This window comes from Camelina sativa, chromosome 11, assembly GCF_000633955.1.
Source record: "Camelina sativa cultivar DH55 chromosome 11, Cs, whole genome shotgun sequence".
In the NCBI taxonomy this organism is placed as follows: domain Eukaryota; kingdom Viridiplantae; phylum Streptophyta; class Magnoliopsida; order Brassicales; family Brassicaceae; genus Camelina; species Camelina sativa.
In genome coordinates, this window is record NC_025695.1 from 37,340,585 (window position 1) to 37,359,356 (window position 18,772).

At 34.6% G+C, this 18,772-nt stretch overlaps 1 long non-coding RNA gene and 2 pseudogenes across 3 annotated transcripts; 1 reads left to right on the forward strand and 2 right to left on the reverse strand.

The window, feature by feature from the left end:
* On the forward strand, positions 260-1,819 carry LOC104725380. Of its 3 annotated transcripts, none has more exons than XR_002034163.1 (3): positions 260-627; positions 925-1,506; positions 1,595-1,819. It is a non-coding gene; the product is annotated as an uncharacterized LOC104725380 (long non-coding RNA). The 3 variants fall into 3 exon arrangements; XR_757901.2 differs by having other exon boundaries at positions 269-627; positions 1,176-1,506; XR_002034162.1 differs by having other exon boundaries at positions 261-1,506.
* LOC109127612 lies at positions 2,962-4,882 on the reverse strand (annotated as a pseudogene).
* Positions 16,284-18,772, reverse strand: LOC104728714 (annotated as a pseudogene).

Below are 18,772 nucleotides of genomic sequence, written 5' to 3' on the forward strand. Positions count from 1 at the left end.
ATTGTCTTTATATTCGTGAAACGTTCCTTCCCCCAACCTCCTTCGGTGAACCCAACGAATCTAATTTGTCGAGTTTAAGGAAGCTGTGCAGATCGCTTAAGTAGGCACTCATGGACACATGCCAGATCTTTGGGTCGGTATTTCCAACGGGAGTTTCATAGAAGGGATTTTAGTGCTTTGTTGCAAAAAAATAAATCAGAACGAAAAAAAAAAATGTAAAAGAGCCTCTTATATAGTATACCCAAACTTGATTTAAGAGACGCTACGTGTCACGGTTCTTTTGGATGAAGAAAAAATAGAAAAGGGAAAAAAAATTATTTGCGAGTGAATTTCATTTGTTTCGTCTCTCTCTTTCTCTTGCGATCGAAGTCTCGAAACGACAAAGGTTTGAATTTGGAATCGAAATGTCTGGAGGAAGAGGAGATTGAGGTCGTAGGAGATCAAGGGGAAGATGGTGTCGCCTAACGCAGATTCTTCTTCTCTATCATAGTCGTCGTTGAAATCAAGGGGAAGATGGTGTCGCCGAAGATCGCTCCGTCGATGTTGTCATCAGATTTTGCTAATCTTGCGGCGTAGGCTAAGGGAATGGTGGATTTGGGCGCCAATTGGCTTCACATGGACATTTTGGTAACCCATCTTTATTGCTTCCTTTGCTTATTTGAATCTGAACTTTTGATTTTAGTCGATAAAGTTACTTATTTGGTGATCTAAAGGTTTCACCTTTGCTATGAATATGATAAAGTTGTGAATCCGGAATAGTGTACCAAGAACAGACTAGATGATGTGTTGAATGAATGTTGTGGAATTCTAATCTGAAACTTGTATCTCTGCTCTTAATATGAAACAACAAGAATCTGCCTTTTTTTCTTGTTCTGGACTTATATTATGCTACACAATCTTTACTTGTTTTGTATGAGGTGTCAGAAGCAAGGGATTAAACCAAATGAAGACTCTTATGATAAGCTGCTTCAGTGCCTCTGTTACTCAATTTCTATGCCTATATTGTTAACTTGAATTTTTGAATCTGATAACATTTCACTTATCAGAATGCCCTGAACCAGTGTTGTGAATTGTTCTTCGTACTGAGTATTGATTGATTCTTGCAAGTTGAATTCCATAATAGATAATTGTTCATCATGGTTCCATCATTATCATGGATACATAAATTGTTGCAGAGGAAGAAATTGATCCATATCGTAACCCGACTAAGCAAAACATGAGGATGGCATTGTATTGGCTCGTACAGGGATGCACACCAGGAGACTCACTTGTCTTTCACTACTCGGGTCATGGTTCGCGTCAAAGAAACTACAACGGTGATGAAGTTGATGGCTATGATGAAACACTCTGTCCCCTTGATTTTGAAACTCAGGGGATGATTGTAGATGATTAGATCAACGCTACCATTGTTCGTCCTCTTCCCCATGGTGTCAAGCTCCATTCAATTATTGATGCTTGCCATAGTGGCACCGTCCTGGATTTACCCTTCCTATGTAGAATGAACAGGTTAGTCCTCCCTCAGTTGCTGCTGCTGCTGCTAAAAGTGAAGTTGCTTACCTTTCCTACTGCTTGTTATATTATTTTATTGAAACAGAGCTGGGCAGTATGTGTGGGAGGATCATCGGCCTAGGTCAGGTTTGTGGAAAGGAACAACTGGTGGGGAAGCCATATCGATCAGTGGATGTGATGATGATCAGACTTCGGCAGACACATCAGTAAGTCGAACGAATCTAGTCATACGCCTTCCAATTGTAGTTGCTTCTTACAATATGTTGTAAATTTTTTGTAAATGTTATGTAGTAGAATACTGAATTACATTGATTTTTTCTTCATATAGATGTAATCTTTGATATTCTATACTCTATTCTATTTAAAAAATTTAAATTTCAAAAAACTATATTTTAAAAAATAAGAGATCCAAAATTAAATCCTACCATTGGATGAGATAATTTTAATTAAGAGATCAAGAAATCTTATTTTTAAAGCAATATATAATTAATTCATTAAAAAATCAAACAGTACATGAGCCTAAAAATTAGAATCTCCCATTGGCGTTGCTATAATTCAAAATCAAATTTGATTATTATTGTCGACAAAGCTCACTATCATCGTCACTGTTTGTTTTAGAGATAGTGACAATAATTTTTGAGCCTGATCATAACATAAGTATTCTATATATAAAAAATATTAAATGAATTTGTTGCAGTATTATATGATATATTTTAAAGAAAATTTGGAAAAACCCCACTATTTAGGTGGAGGCATTGTCTAATATGCTTACGGATTTATGACACTTTCAAAAACATAGAAAGACTATTTTGTCGTCTTCTTTAGTTCGAAATTAATATTATTATTTTAACAAAATTGATTATATATACATATAGCTTTCTCTTCCTTTAACTTTAACGATCCGACAAATTGGAAATTAAAATCTATCAATCACTGAAACATACTTCCTTGCTAATGATTTTCTAAGCCGACTAACACCATCTTTGTCAATTGACCAATCTTATTATTTTCTTTTCTTCTGTTCGAAAATCGACCAATATTATTATGTATCGCCGATTCTAAAACTCCAACTTGAGATTTGAAAGTTGCAGCTTAAAGCTGACGATGATAATTTTGAGCCTAATCTGATTGTTTTAGAAATAATACAATCGGATTAGACTCAAAAATTATTGGGCCATGTGCTATATTGAAAATTTTAAAAGTTATAACCTAGATTATTAGAAATAAAACCCTAAAATGCAAAGAAAAAAAGTAACTAAAAAGGTGGAATTGGGACTATGCATTAGCAAAAATGCGATGTCGTTTCCATATACAATTACCACAGTCTACACGCATCTAGCGCATTTATAAAACCGAAAGGTAAAATATAAGATGTTTCTTCACATAGTGTAAAATTTTATTAATACCATAACATTAAAAAATTCATACAAAGAAGAAAGTCAAGATAGATATTTAGTTTTCTGATGGAGATATTTTTTGTAGAGTTCCTTGTTTTTTAGACAACAACATCCAGTGTGGAGTCTAAATGTTCCACAATACCATCCATTTATAAACCCTTTGCTTAAGCAAATCTCATCACATACGCTTGTACACTTTGACCGAAAACAAACAGCATCATGAACGTCAATAGCGTTTATATTACCTGTAAAAGATATCATTAAAATCTAGTATAGTTGATCAAAATGGAAGTTTTACAAGAAAGTATTTTTAATTCATGTATCCCCTTTATAATAAAACGGAAGTACACAACATTGGTTTTGTAGATTATATAATTTTAATAAATTGGTTACAAATATGTTATACATTAATTGATAGATTAATTGATTGCAAATTAAATAGTAGGTGCAATCTTAATTTATTTTCGGAAGATTTTATTACTAAATCACGTTGTTTCCAAAAATCTTAAAGAGAATATATCCTAAAGAATCATATCATCTAACTTATCATATTAATTTCCTTTATTAAATTATTCATCAAATAAAATCTTTTAATATCTAACTTAACATATTAATTTGTTAATTATCATTATACTTCACCTCTCATTTTTATATATGAGTCTATTTTGTAAAACAAATAAATTATCATATTATTTATTATAATTAAAAATAGTTTTATTTCCGGATATACCATAAGTTGAATTTTTAAAAACAAATATAAATTGTTTAATCTATAAAATATTCAAGCTTTAGTAACATTATTCTTTAAAAATAATATCTATTGAAATAAAAAAATTATTGAGTAACGGGACAAAATTTGAATATTTAAAAATTCAATTTTATATTTTTTGTTGAATTTTATAATTTTATATAATATAATAAACTTTAAATAATTTATTTTGAAATATTTTTAATATATTGAAACTTGATATAAAAGTTAGAAACTATAACACTATAAAATGATTTATTATAGCAATGTCAATAATATGTCACTACAATATGAAAGAATTTCAAGAAACCAAATATATTAAAACAAAAAGTATAACAATATATTAAATTACTCATAATAACTTGCTTTTTAAAAACCAAATTTACAAAATTATGTATTATAATGACTTGACTATACATTATTGAAATAACTTTACATACATGAACTAATACAACATATTAAAATTTTATTGTAAAATATAAAATATACAAAATTTTGTATAAAATAAAACTTAGTTAGTGTTATATCACGGTTACTTATCAAGAATCATTAACAATATAAAACTTATAAAATAGGTTTCTTTTTTCAATCCATCATATTTAGCATATGATTTTATTGCATAATGTTTTATCCAAAAAAAATTTAAAAAACAATTACGTAAATTATATTTTATATAAAATTACAATATAAATAAAATGAATTTCAACTCGTGCTCTTAATCTAGTGATCATAATATGTTACACAGACCACTCTCGTAGTATGTCCATTCTTTTTGATTACTTAATATAAATTTGTAAACCCTAGTTAAAGTTATAATCATGGAATTATCTAGATTAACTGTCTACGTTTCACTTTCTAATAGCTCATTCATGTTTATATTTAGATAGCTTTACGTCAAGCATGATTAAACGCAAAAAAATCACGAAAACCAGCAAGATGGTGTACTTTTCTGATTGATGTACAATCATATATATTTATTTAATTAGAAGATATTATTTTATTTTTAATTAGATCCCAAAAATATATAATATCCCAATAAATTAAAAATTATATATATATATATATATATATATATATATATATATAATAGAACTCTAAACAGTTTATTGGGATTGTAAGTAACTTACCTCCATAGCAATCAAGAGAACAATTGCTATGGCAATGAATATATGTAAATGTTTCTTGTCCTCCATTGTTTTGAGGTGTCACTAGATATTGCTCGATGTATTTTTTGTTTCTCTCTGTTTAGATGTATCCATGAAGATAAAATTGCTCTTATATATAGGGTATGATTTTTTTTTACAAATCAAATGAATAAATAAGAGCTAGATTTTATTCTATTCTTTGGTAATGTTAATCTTTAGCTTTATATCCCATTTAGGGAGTGTTATTGAATTCTAATTCAAAAAAAATTAATGAATGCAGAAAAATCATAGAAAGTAAACAAGAATTTTGTATAATCTTGTTGATTAGTTTTTATGTAATCTTGTAAAGTATTCTAAGCCATCACTCTATTTTATCACTTGTAAAGTATTCTAAGCCATCTTGTAAAGTTTTCTAATAATTCTACCAGATTCTAAAACTAAACTCATCATCTCTACCACATTTGCTAACTCTTTTTAAGAAATACTATAAACATAGCAGATAAATATTAAAATAACTTTCCTCATTTGTTTTCTCAAAACAAAAAATAAAGGTTTTTTCAATTTGTTTTACTATCCTGTCTTTTCAACTTTCTTTTCAACTTTCTCATCTCTATCTTCTTTCATTAATTCTCTCCACACATTTCACACTTATCTCATTATTTTTTTTTCTCATCTCTTTCCTTTTCAACCTTCCTCTTTTTTTTTGATCTTTTTTTTTCTCATCTCTTTCCTCTTCTATTGATTGGTGGACCAATTAAACACACCAGAGTGTCCACTATTAATCTTGTGATGGACAAATTATTTCACAAAAAATAATAATTTATTTACTCGATAAACTAATTTTACACTTGTCTAAAATCTCCACTTGTCCACTATTAATCATGTCATGTACTACATGATTCACAAAAACCCCCGTAAACAACTTACTTGACAAATGGACAAGTGTAACACCCACGAACCGAAATCCCGGTTTAGGGATTGCATCGGTCGATGCATGTCCGGTTCTGCGCGTTTCAACTTAAGTGAAACGCTGCGTTTTGGGCAAAGGGAAGAAGAAAACCCTTATATTTTTTCTTTTGTCTCATTAGTCGTTTTTGGCTGCTTCTGAGAGAAACAAAAGAGAAAAGAGTGTTCTTGGCATTCTTGGAGATTTCTGTGAATTGGTGGCTCTTTCTGGTGAGATCTGAGGTTTAGGACGTTGTAGGAGGCTTCTAGAAGTGTTTTCTTGCTTGAGTGAGGTTCAGAAACTTCTTGGCAAAGGTAAGTGCAGGACCATGGCTTATCTAAGTTAGAGATCTCTCTAATTTGTGTGTTATGTGTTGGTAGACTTGTTAGATTGGTATTTGGGACGTTGGGAAGCTTTCTTGTGGCTTGGGATCGAGTTTTGTGGTTGTAGGAACGAAGATCCGGCGAGAAGCTTCGCGGGGAAAACGATGCTCGGCATTGCATCGGTCGATGCACACTGTGCGTCGGTCGATGCAAATGCGAGGACGGCGCATAAACTCTAGGGTTTTCGTGCTATGTCGAGCATGCGTCGGTCGATGCAATGGGAGCATCGGTCGATGCAAGTTAACCTTGCATCGGTCGATGCAGATCTTGCGTCGGTCGACGCAACCTCCAACTAGTGTCGGTCGATGCATGTTGGTGTCGGTCGATGCTGAGTCCTGGTTTGTTATTGTTGATTGTTGATTGTTTATTGATGGTTAGAGATGTCTCTATTGCTTGTGTGTATAGCCCAGTAGATGGGAGGATTGCCTTACTGAGTGTTTATAAAATACTCATGCATTGCAATTTGTGTTTGTGATGCAGGTAAAGGCAAAGTGTGGTCGTGGAATCAAGGCAATGAAGAGGATGTTCTAGTGGTTAGCTTGGTTGTCTGACTTCTGTTAGATTCCTAGAGTTGAGTCCTAGAATGTTGTTTAGGATTGCTGGTTCTCTGGTTTATGCTGTTTGGATCATTAGTTTATGATTTGGAATTAATATTGGTTATTGGATTATTTATTGGTTATTGGTATCTGTTTTCCGCTGTTGGTTGTGTTTGTGGTTAGATGGCTAAATTCTATAGGACCACTAGCTGTAATATATTTATTATTATTTATTTCTTATTTAATTAAAAAAAAACGGGTCAGGTCGATGCATGGGGTGCATCGGTCGATGCATGTCCGGTTCTGCGCGTTTCAACTTAAGTGACACGCTGCGTTTTGGGCAAAGGGAAGAAGAAAACCCTTATATCGTTTCTTTTGTCTCATTAGTCGTTTTTGGCCGCTTGTGAGAGAAACAAATGAGAAAAAAGTGTTCTTGGTGTTCTTGGAGATTTCTGTGAATTGGTGGCTTTTTCTGGTGAGATCTGAGGCTTAGGACGTTGTAGGAGGCTTCTAGAAGTGTTTTCTAGCTTGAGTGAGGTTCAGAAACTTCTTGGCAAAGGTAAGTGCAGGACCATGGCTTATCTAAGCTAGAGATCTCTCTAATTTGCGTGTTATGTTTTGTTAGACTTGTTAGATTGGTATTTGGGACGTTGGGAAGCTTTCTTGTGGCTTGGGATCGAGTTTTGTGGTTGTAGGAACGAAGATCCGGCGAGAAGATTTGGGGGGAAAACTATGCTCGGCATTGCATCGGTCGATGCACATTGTGTGTCGGTTGATGCAAATGCGAGGACGGCGCGCAAACTCTAGGGTTTTCGTGCTATGTCGAGCATGCGTCGGTCGATGCAATGGGAGCATCGGTCGATGCAAGTTAACCTTGCATCGGTCGATGCAGATCTTGTGTCGGTCAACGCAACCTCCAACTGGTGTCGGTCGATGCATGTTGGTGTCGGTCGATGCTGAGTCCTGGTTTGTTATTGTTGATTGTTGATTGTTTATTGATGGTTAGAGATGTCTCTATTGCTTGTGTGTATAGCCCAGTAGATGGGAGGATTGCCTTACTGAGTGTTTATAAAATACTCATGCATTGCAATTTATGTTTGTGATGCAAGTAAAGGCAAAGTGTGATCGTGGAATCAAGGCAATGAAGAGGAGGATGTTCTAGTGGTTCGCTTGGTTGTCTGACTTCTGTTAGATTGCTAGAGTTGAGTCCTAGAATGTTGTTTAGGATTGCTGGTTCTCTGGTTTATGTTGTTTGGATCATTAGTTTATGATTTGGAATTAATATTGGTTATTGGATTATTTATTGGTTATTGGTATCTGTTTTCCGCTGTTGGTTGTGTTTGTGGTTAGATGGCTAGTGGTTATGGGACCACTAGCTGTAGTGTATTTTTATTATTATTTATTATTATTTTTTATAAAAAAAAAACGTGTCAGGTCGTTTCAACAAGTACTTTAAACTAGTGGACAAGTTTGTATTCCTCAACTTATCTATCAGACAAACCTTGTCCACATAACTGTTATTGTTCACAGACTTATGTTATTCCACCTTCCATCTCTCTAAAATATATATATATAATTTGCAAACTCTACGTAACTTTCAGATTATAAAGTGTCTACTACGGGTTCCACTTGTCTGTCTAGTCCCAAGAATTAATGCCCATCCATGTTGCCAGAAAATCAAATATATATTAAGGAACATAATTCATTTTGCTTTTTAACGTGTTATTTCCAACCAATTATATGTAGGGCAGTATAGTCAGTTTTCTACCCCATGTGGTAGATCAGAAAAGGTGTTTTTCGTTTGTGGTAGAACTTGAAAGTTTTTAAGCAAATGTGGTAGAATTGACAAAATTCCCTTTTCCATAACTTTATCTTATATAGAAAAATGTATAAAATTATAAACCAATAACATAACTTTATCTTGTCGGGACGGGGTTACAACATCTCTTTATCTTTTCATTTTGTATGTGGAGGCTTTAATTCCAAATATTAGGAAGGCAGAACGGGATAACCTCATTACGAGTATCAAGGTTGCAAATAAGTATCTCCCGATCTCGCATCTTCTGTTTGCCGATGATAGAGTTTTTTTTGTAAGGCTAATAAATACCAGTGCGAGGTTGTCCTCCGCATTTTAAAACAGTATAAATTGGTGTAAGGTCAACAAATCAATTTCTAGATATTCTCAGCATAAGGTTGATGCTGACTTACGCAAAGAGCTTCATGATGTTTTGGGTATCTTGAATCTTGGGAGTATGGGGTCTTATCTTGGTTTATCAGATAACATCGACGAGGCTAAAACGAAGGTTTTCTCCCTCATTTGGGAACACTTAAATTCAAGAGTTAATGGTTGGTCCGCAAAATTATTGTCGAAGGGAGGGAAGGGGGTCATGATAAAGTCCGTAACGGCTGCGTTACCTACTCATGTTATGTCTTGTTTTCGCTTACCTAAGATGATTACTTCAAAACTTAGAAGTGTGGTGGCTAATTATTGGTGGAGTGCCGATGGGCAGTCACGGGGTTGCACTCGATGAAATGGGATAAACTTTTCCCCAGTAAGTTAGTTGGTGGTCTTGGTTTTTGGAATGTCGATAACTTCAACACCGCCCTACTTGCAAAACAACTTTAGCGTTTAATTATGGTTCCTGATTGAGTTTTTGCTAAGGCTTTCAAGGGACGATATTATCGGAACTCTAATCCTCTTAGACATCATCAAATCTTATAGTCTGAGACGACCCGACCCATTTTTCTAATATAATATTAAGCAAGTGATCCATACTCACTAACATCCTAACCCCAATCAATACAACAGCGGAAATAATCAATAACAACATCAAACCAGAAATACTTCAATCAAACCAATAACAACTAAACCAATAATAGTTCCAACATAAACTAGTAATACATCAACCAACAAGTCATTAAACATTAAAGCATCAACCTAGAAACATTCTAACGACTCAACTCTAGCAACCCAACAGAAGCCAGACAACAAAAAATCGAGCCACTAGAACATCCTTCCATTCATTGCTTTGATTCCACGATCATACTTTGTTTTTACCTGCATCACAAACAACAATTGAGCCGCATGAGTATATATCACAAATACTCAGTGAGGCAATTCTCTCATCTACTTGACTATACACACAAGCAATTGAGAATCTCCAATCAACAAACAACAAATAACACAATCAGACCAGATAACAAACAAGGTTCAGGCACTACCGAATGTTGGTGTCGACTGACACCCTCCTGGTGTCGATCAACACTAACACCTGGCAAAGGTTGCGTCGACCGACACACCCCTTGTGTCGATCAACGCGGCCACTTGTTGTCGCCTGACACATGCTCCAAATTTCCCAAAAACCCTAATTCGCGTCGACCGACACCTCCACATGCGTAGATTGATGCTCGTTAGGTTTCCCGTGTCGTCCTTGCATTTGTGTCAACCTACACACTCCTTGCGTTGATCGACATAGATGTTGAGCATCGTGTTCCTCGAAACTTCAAGCCATATCTCCTTTTCCAAACGCACCAAGTCCAAACCAGGACCATACAAAAGTCTCACAAAGCCTCAATAACTACGAAAATCGTCAAACATACGAAGTAATCAACCACACAACACATAAATACGAAAATCAGAGAATTTCAAACTTAGATAAACCATGGTCATTCACTCACCTTTGCAACAAGAAGATTCTGACCAACAAACGACGAGAACACACTCCTAGCTAGCTTCTATCACGATCCTAGCCTCAGATCTTCACTCCACAGGAAGAATCTCTCAAGAACATACACCCAAATCTCCAAAACTCTCAAGAACAACTTTTCTCCTTTTCTAAACTCTCTAGGAACGACAATAGAGGCTAAAACTCTCAAATTCATCGTGTGTTCCCTTTTTAAACCCGACCTTAAGGTTTTCCTAAGTAAACCACATCAAACCGATGATTTAAAACCAAAATTGGCCAAACCGCATATGCTTGTGTCGATCGGCACACATCCTTTAACCATCTGATTTTGTTCGCGGATTTTACACAGTTCGTCTTACGGATGGAGAATTATGAAGTCGGCTAGCTCTCTGGTAAAGAAAGGCTTATTAAACGAGTTATCTTTGGGAATTCCATTTCAGTATGGAATAACCCCTGGATACCAGCTCAATTCCCGAGAACAGCCTTAAATCATGGATCTTCTCAAGATCCTTCGGCTAGCTCTCTGGTAAAGAAAGGCTTATTAAACGAGTTGTCTCCGGGAATTCCATTACAGAATGGAATAACCCCTAGATACCAGCTCAATTCCAAAGAACCGCCTTAAATCATGGATCTTCTCAAGATCCTTCGTTACAAGTTAATAGTTTGGTAGATGTGCAGACAAATTCATGGAACGTTACTCTGCTTAATGCTACCTTTGACCCCAAAGATGTTGTTTTTATTTCTGCCTTACCTTTGGGAGATCCTTCCATACCAGACGCTTTGGGCTGGCATTTTACGAAGTCGGGTAAATACACGGTTAAGTCGGGCTATTATGTAGGGCGTCTTCAAAATCTGGCATCTCCCATGCTTCTTTCTCCGGTCCAGATATTTTTCCTTTGCAAGCTTTTGTTTGGAAACTTAAATGTCCGTCCAAGTTGAAGCATTTCATGTGGCAGGTTGTGACGGGCTGTGTTTCCATCACAGCTAATTTGAGGAAACAGGGTTTGAGTTACGACCCGGGATGTGGTGTTTGTGGCGCTCTTGAGGAAAAAATTAATCATGTTTTGTTTGAATGTCCACCTGCTCGTCAGATTTGAGATCTTTCCAAGATCCCTTCACTCCCTGGTTTTTTTCCGGTGTCTTCTTTATATGCTAATATGGATCACTTATTTTGGAAATTACCAACTGGATTTTATGGCTTAGCTTTCCCTTGGATTATATGGTATATTTGGAAAGCCCGAAACGAAAATCTTTTTGACAATACGGATAGTAATGCTCTCGAGGTACTCCGCATGGTGGAGGCTGAGGAGAAAGCTTGGCAATTGGCCCAGTTAGAAGTTTCATTGAATCCTACTGGATATGTGGAAGTTGATCTTCTGCAAAGGGTAAGCTTTTATACAACTGGGCCTCTCCTCATGGAACTCTGCTTTCTTGTGGTGGTGATGATTGGTGAATGATATGAGATATGAATGAATGGGTAGAAAGCAAGGGGTTTCAATTCCCTTTATGATGTTGCAGTATAAAGGGTGTCAATCCAAATCTGAGTGAGATGCAAGCAATCAGGACATGCACATTTATCTAAGTTGAGCCAATTATAAAGGATGTTTGTCACTAACAACCTAATGATGAATGTAAAATGCAGAATGTAAAAGCTTATAAAACTAGATGCTAAAAGTAAAGAGAACAGGATGATCTAAACAACAATGCAATGAAACAGAAATAGAAACTATAGTAATGCAAGTAATAAACTAATGCAAGGCAAGTAATGAACAGGAAACTAAATGAATGTAACAGAAAAGCAACTAAAATGAAACAGGAATTGAAACAGGACAAACACAAAGCATAAACAAGAATTTTGGGGATGAGCTCGAGCAAGCACTCGATCGAGTGTGCGATCGAGTACAGGGTCGAGTCGGACAAATGCGAGAAACAGAGCAATGCAAACAAAACAGAGCAAGACAAAAGTAAATCAAACAACGACCAAGCAACAGGATTTAGACTAAGAAATCAATAGACAAGGAAGGTCTTGAGGAGGGATTCATGGGTTGGACTAATGATAAAGGTCATCTAACTTGGTCAACAAATCTCAATCAACTTGAGATAATCTCTAGACAATGATCTCCTAGAACATGTTAATCCACTCTCATGGCAAAAACAATCAAGCTCATATATTTCTAGACTTGTTCTCACAAAACAAAGAATTTATACAAGCAAGCATTAAGCAACAGATCATTTATGTCAAAAATCAAACAAGACATCTAATCTCTTAGCATGCCTAATGATAATCTCTAGATCTAGCCTTATCTTGCAACCCAGACATTGGTGTGATGCTAAGAAACTTAAAATCAAACTCTAACCTCTCGGTTATAGGATCAGCATAGAGTACATCTAGCCTAGAAGAGGTCTATAACAATCAAGCTTGACCTAGCTAAACAAACCTCAACCACAATCCAGTCTAACCCATCCTAAAGATCCTAAGCAACTACTCACAAATGCTAAACATGATGAGCAAATTCATAAACCCAGAAAATAACGAAACTTGCATGATTAGATAGATGAAACAGATATCTACAATATTGAAGAAGGAATCAAACTCGAATTCTTAATATTTTGAAAGTTATGAAACCAACAAATATCAAGGAATCTCTTGTTTTCCTTCAAAAGTAGATGAGAGATCTAAGAAACTAAAAGTGCAAAGAGCATAAATTCCCAAAACGGTAAATACTAGGTTTTAGGATATCTAAAAAAAACTGGACTCCTTGGTAGCTGCAGGGTACAAGGACTTATATAGAAAAAGGAGTGGAAGCCCTAAAAATGCTAGAAGACAAAATAGTTAGGCGGCTCGGTCAGCTCGACCAGGTGCTCGGTCGAGTGACCGGTCGAGTTGGCTTTTCTTCTGTTCCCTCCACTCGGTCGAGTCCTTCTCCGCACACGGTCGAGTGTCTGGTCGAGTGGGCGGTCGAGTGGGCGGTCGAGTGGAACTCCGGACATTGGTTCTTCAGCTCTAACTCCCTTGCTTTCACCTCTTCAACATTGCTTCCATGCTCCTTAGGCTCCAAATCACCTGTTTATGCAAGCAAAGATGCAAATGCAATGCAACTATACTCTAATGCATGAACAATCCTAAAACTATGCAATAATGGTCAAAAAGGATAGCAAAAGATGCAAAAGATGTGAATATATTAAGGGAAAACAGGGTAAAATATATAAACATCACCTCAAAGGGGTTTGGTGTTTCATTGATGGGTCGTGGAAGGATAATGATATGTTTTCAGGTATGGGATGGTACTGCTTACACTCGACCGGGGACACACCAACCATGGGAGCTGCAAATTTACGCTAGAGTCTCTCCCCTCTACACTCTGAAGTCAAAGCTTTCGTCTGGGCTATGCGGTGTATGATTGGCGTCAACAATCGTGATGTAGCTTTCCTTACCGACTGTTCGAATTTGGTGGAGATGGTGTCTTCACCTTCAAAGTGGCCAGCCTTTTCCGTCTACCTTGAGGATATTGCAATCGACAGGGAGGAGTTTTCAACCTTCTCACTTTCTCTTATCCCACGTAGTGCAAATATAAAAGTGGATTTATTTGCACGACGGGTTCGTGCCATACCGCATTCTGTTTGTAAACAATGTTCCCTCCAAATGGTTCTTTTGAGCTAATCTATTAAAGCTGTTGACATAAAAAAAAAAGTAACATAATAATTAAATTTATTAACAATCCTAGATTATTTAGTTTTAGTTGAATTACAAAAAACTGTTTCTGACTTTATAAAATTATGTGTCTAATAATCCCATATTTATTAATATTTTAAATGATTTCTTACAAACACAAACTAATAACACTATAGGGGTATTCAAACTAGTATTTTAAGTGATTTATAAAAAATCTACAAGGGGATGTATTCAATCTAACATTTTAAGTGATTTGTATAAAACTAAGAAATCATATTATTCAATCATAGATTTTAAAAAGTCTTGTGAAATTCAATGTTATTGAACTAGTGATTTGAAAATCTAGTTCAAGATCCAATTTTAATTATATTAAGGATTCTGGAAATTTTAGAAGATTTTTTAAAATAAAAATACATAAATCAAAATCTCATGGTTTTTAGTGAGATTTGAAAGAATTTTATAATAAATCATATAAAAACTCAATAAAACTCAAATCATTTCAGATAATAAGTTCATTACATCCCACCTCCCAAATCCTATGTTATTTAATTAAGGATTTTGTAATCTTGTGTTACTGAACTAATGATTTTAAAATCTATCTTAAAATCTATTGGTACTGAAAGCAGTATGTGGATTTGTAATCTAATGATTTTGAAGAATTTGAAATAGTTTCCTTAATTAAAAATACAGAAATCCAATTCACATAGTTTTATGTGGAGTTTTCAAGGATTTTACAATAAATCATATCAATTTGCATATATCATCAAAATCATATAACAACTTAAATCACATTTTTTTTCAACCATTGGACCAGAACAGGCCGACCCATTAGCCAAATCCCTACGGAGCGAGACTCGATCCATGGTGTGATGATGTCTTCTACATTGGACTTACCATTGGCCACTGCACTAAGGTCATTTCACAAACTTAAGGTCCAATTATTTAATAAATACAGATATTAGTAGAAAATTAAAGAGTGTGTGGTAGATTAGAAACTAATATTTGGATCATCAACATATACAACACATGGACAAAATGGTCTATTTGTGTACTAAATACTGGTATTAGTGGAAAATTAAAAAGTGTGTGGTAGATTAGAAAATAAATTGGGTTTGATGGTATTTATGAGCTTTTATCAATATATAATATATTATCTAAAGAAAATTACTCAAATAATTATTCTTACAAAAGGAAAAGCAACTTATAAATAATATATTATCTAAAGAAAATTACTCAAATAATTATTACTCCCTCCGTTTCATAATATAAGATGTTTTAGAGCAGTTATTTTGTTTCATAATAAAGGATGTTTTCAACTTTCTATGCAACTTTTAGATTAGTTTAATATTTTATATTATGCAGTTTTATTTATGATTGGTTGAACTTTTTAAAAGTATATATTTCTTAATCTACGTACTTTTACTTAAAACATCCTATATTTTAAAACGAAGAGAGTATTACGAAATATACTAATTTTTAGCTCACTAAATAATAAAAGTAACTATGTAACAACCCATACTATGTGCAGAATAAATTAATCTAAATAAAATTATTATGAGTAAAGTTATAGTTATGAAACCAATATCCGTTTGTGTCAAATATAACATGTAACTAAAATATTTTTATTTAAATTTTTGTTTTTAAATGTGATAGAGAAAATATTAATAAAATATTACTAAAGACTAATAAAATTTAAAAATACGATTAATGCACAGAACAACGGCGATAGATGAAAACCCTGGTTAAGAAATCGCTAGGCGCTAGTCGGGCGGTGAGGGTAGGCCTAGCGCCTAGCAAAGAAATCGGAGATTAAATGGGGATTAATCGGAGACTAGTTTTTTTTATAAATTTTAGTATATTTTTATAATTTTAATAATATATATTTAAATCTTATAAAACAAAAACATTAATACATGATAACATTCCAAAAAAACAAAATAAGTTACTAATCACATGATATACAAAAAAAAATATGGTCTTGATTTTGAGAGACACAAATATATCGAAAAGTCACAAAAAATAATTAAGACTACTTCGCCTTTGTTTACTTTCTTCAATGATCAAGAAATTAGCATGTGTTAGACTTCTAGTTTAGTTAAGACTTCTTGATTACCTGCAACAAACAAACAAAAATAATAAAATAGCAGCAAGATGACAAGAACTATTGGTGTGTCACGTTAAACAACACGAAAAACAAACCTTAGTAACCCATTGGTGTGTCATGAAACTCGGGAGTTTCATGGAATACATTCGGTTCAAAATCCATGTCAATCATTACTTCATCTTCTTCTTCAGATTCAAAATCATCATCATAAAGCTCTCTTACCTTTGAATATTGGGTATTAGGCACAATACCAACACTCGTACTTTGGTCTTCATGATGTTGCTCCACAATCCAATCTTCCACAATTTCTTCATTACCATCATCTACGATCACATCCACCAATTTCTCCTTGATTTTTTTGTGCTTGTTAAAAAGTCTTGCATTAAACTGGACATAAACTAGGCTGTTTAGACGACTGACCATTAATCTGTTCCTTTTTTTAGTGTGGATCTGCACATATAAAAATATTGAACGAATCACTAACTCAAACATATAAAGTTGAACATAGATTAAAAACTAACCGCTTCAAAGCTACTCCAATTTCTTTCACAACCAGAAGAGCTAGAGGTCAAAGCAAGCACTCTAGTTGCTAGCTTTTGTAACGTAGGTACATGACATCCATAAGTTGCCCACCAATTCCCTAAATTTAACAGTTTTAAGATATCTCATAGAAAACATATAAATGACCAGACAAGAATAAAATTAAATTCAAGTGAGAAGACAAACCTGGATCAAATTTTTCATCATTCTGTTGACATCCTCTTACTGCTAAGTCTTTTCCAAAAGAGCCAATTTTCCTTTTATAGAGATTAATCTCATAATTGACGATTATATTTTGCTTCTCAAAGTCACCATGATAAAAAGTTTCAACACAAGCAATAAATCCTAAGTTGATCTCCAAATCATTCTGGATATCAGAATCTCTGTAGAAGTAGAATGGATTTAAGAAGTAAGCAGCAAGATGCAAAGGAGAATCCAATCTACCTTTCATTTTCTCATCCATAATCTGAAAAATAGGCTGATAATTCTTTTCAAGATGATTAGAAGCTTCTTTGATCAATTTTTTAGCTTCTAACATCTCTCCATAAATAAATCCCATAGAAGGTTTCTTTTCCCCATCTGCAAGTCTTAAAACCTTCACCATAGGACAAAACACTTTTAAAACCACTGTAACACTACTCCAAAATGCATAGCTCAAAACTGTATCAGATGACTGTTTTCCTTTTACACACTTAGAATGCTTGCACTCATGCCACTCATCACTGCTGAACATAGACATCAACTGTGATTTTTTCTCATATAAACTTTGTAGTGTTAAGAAGCATGTGGCGAATCTTGTTGCTCCTGGTCTCACAATATCCCTCCTCTTTGTATGTGTTCTCATCATGGATAATGTCTTATGATGAGCATATATAAAGACAGTGAGAGACTTAGCTTGACTGATCACTTTTGCAAACCAAGGCAACTTGGAAACTCCCTCAAGCATCAGATCGATGGTGTGAGCAGCTCAACCTGACCAAAATATACTCGGTCTCTTATCTTTAAGCATCCTTGCAGCCGCTACATTATTTGTAGCATTATCAGTCACTACTTGAACTACCTTTCCACCCCCAATATCTTCAATGCACTTGTCGATGTAATTGAAGATAAATTCACCTGTGTGAGAATCTTTAGAAGTGTCCTTTGAAGAAAGAAAACATGTACCTCCTCTTGAATTGACACACAAATTCATTATGCTTCTCTTTTTCATGTCAGTCCATGCATCTGTCATCACAGAACAACCTTCATTTTCCCATTCTTCTTCTAAACTCTTCAACTTTTTCTTTGTCCTTTCTTGCTCTTCATTTAACAATGGTTCGCTCAACTGATATTGAGTAGGGGGAATCCAACCAGGTCCAAATTGTCCCAATGCTTCACAAAATAATCTGAAACTTTCGTTATCAATAGCACTAAAGGGGATACTTGACTCGTACACCCACCTAGCACAATATTGACGAACAGCATGTGTCTTCTCTTTAGAAATTGCATCATGGATATTCTGTTGTCGTGTTTGTGCAGCTAAGGAAGCTTCAGGGTTGATGCAACTCGCAAACTTATCAATGGGACCTTGGAAGTGAGAAGCCGTTTGAGTTTCAAATTCTTCTTGCAGTTCACTATCCAAAGGTGGTTTATTTATATTCACCTCAGCTCTAAGCTCTTTCTCACGTTCTCTCTTCTTCGTTTTCTTGTTCTTTGCTTCTATAAGTGCATTCTTACACTTAGTTTGATCCTCCTTTGTTGACAATGGGCAAGCAGCAACATTTCCCTTTTGATGAGCAATATGTTCTTTCATCCTATAAACTCCACCAGACATTTCTTTTCCACACAACTTGCATTTCACCTTATCTGGAGTTTTTGGATCATACAACACTCCATATTCCCATCCCACATCATCAGAATTACGTTTTAGTTGTACATCAACCATTCTAACATGTAGAAAAAACCAAAACATTAGTAGATAGAAACATCAAAAACTGGCTGACCAGAGAAATAAAAACTAATACATGGAGATATCCTAAAATAGGCAAAAGAAACATCCTAATCGGCTACAAAATTGTAAAATTAAGCAGTAATTTAGAAATTTAAGAAAATTACTTCTAGATCCA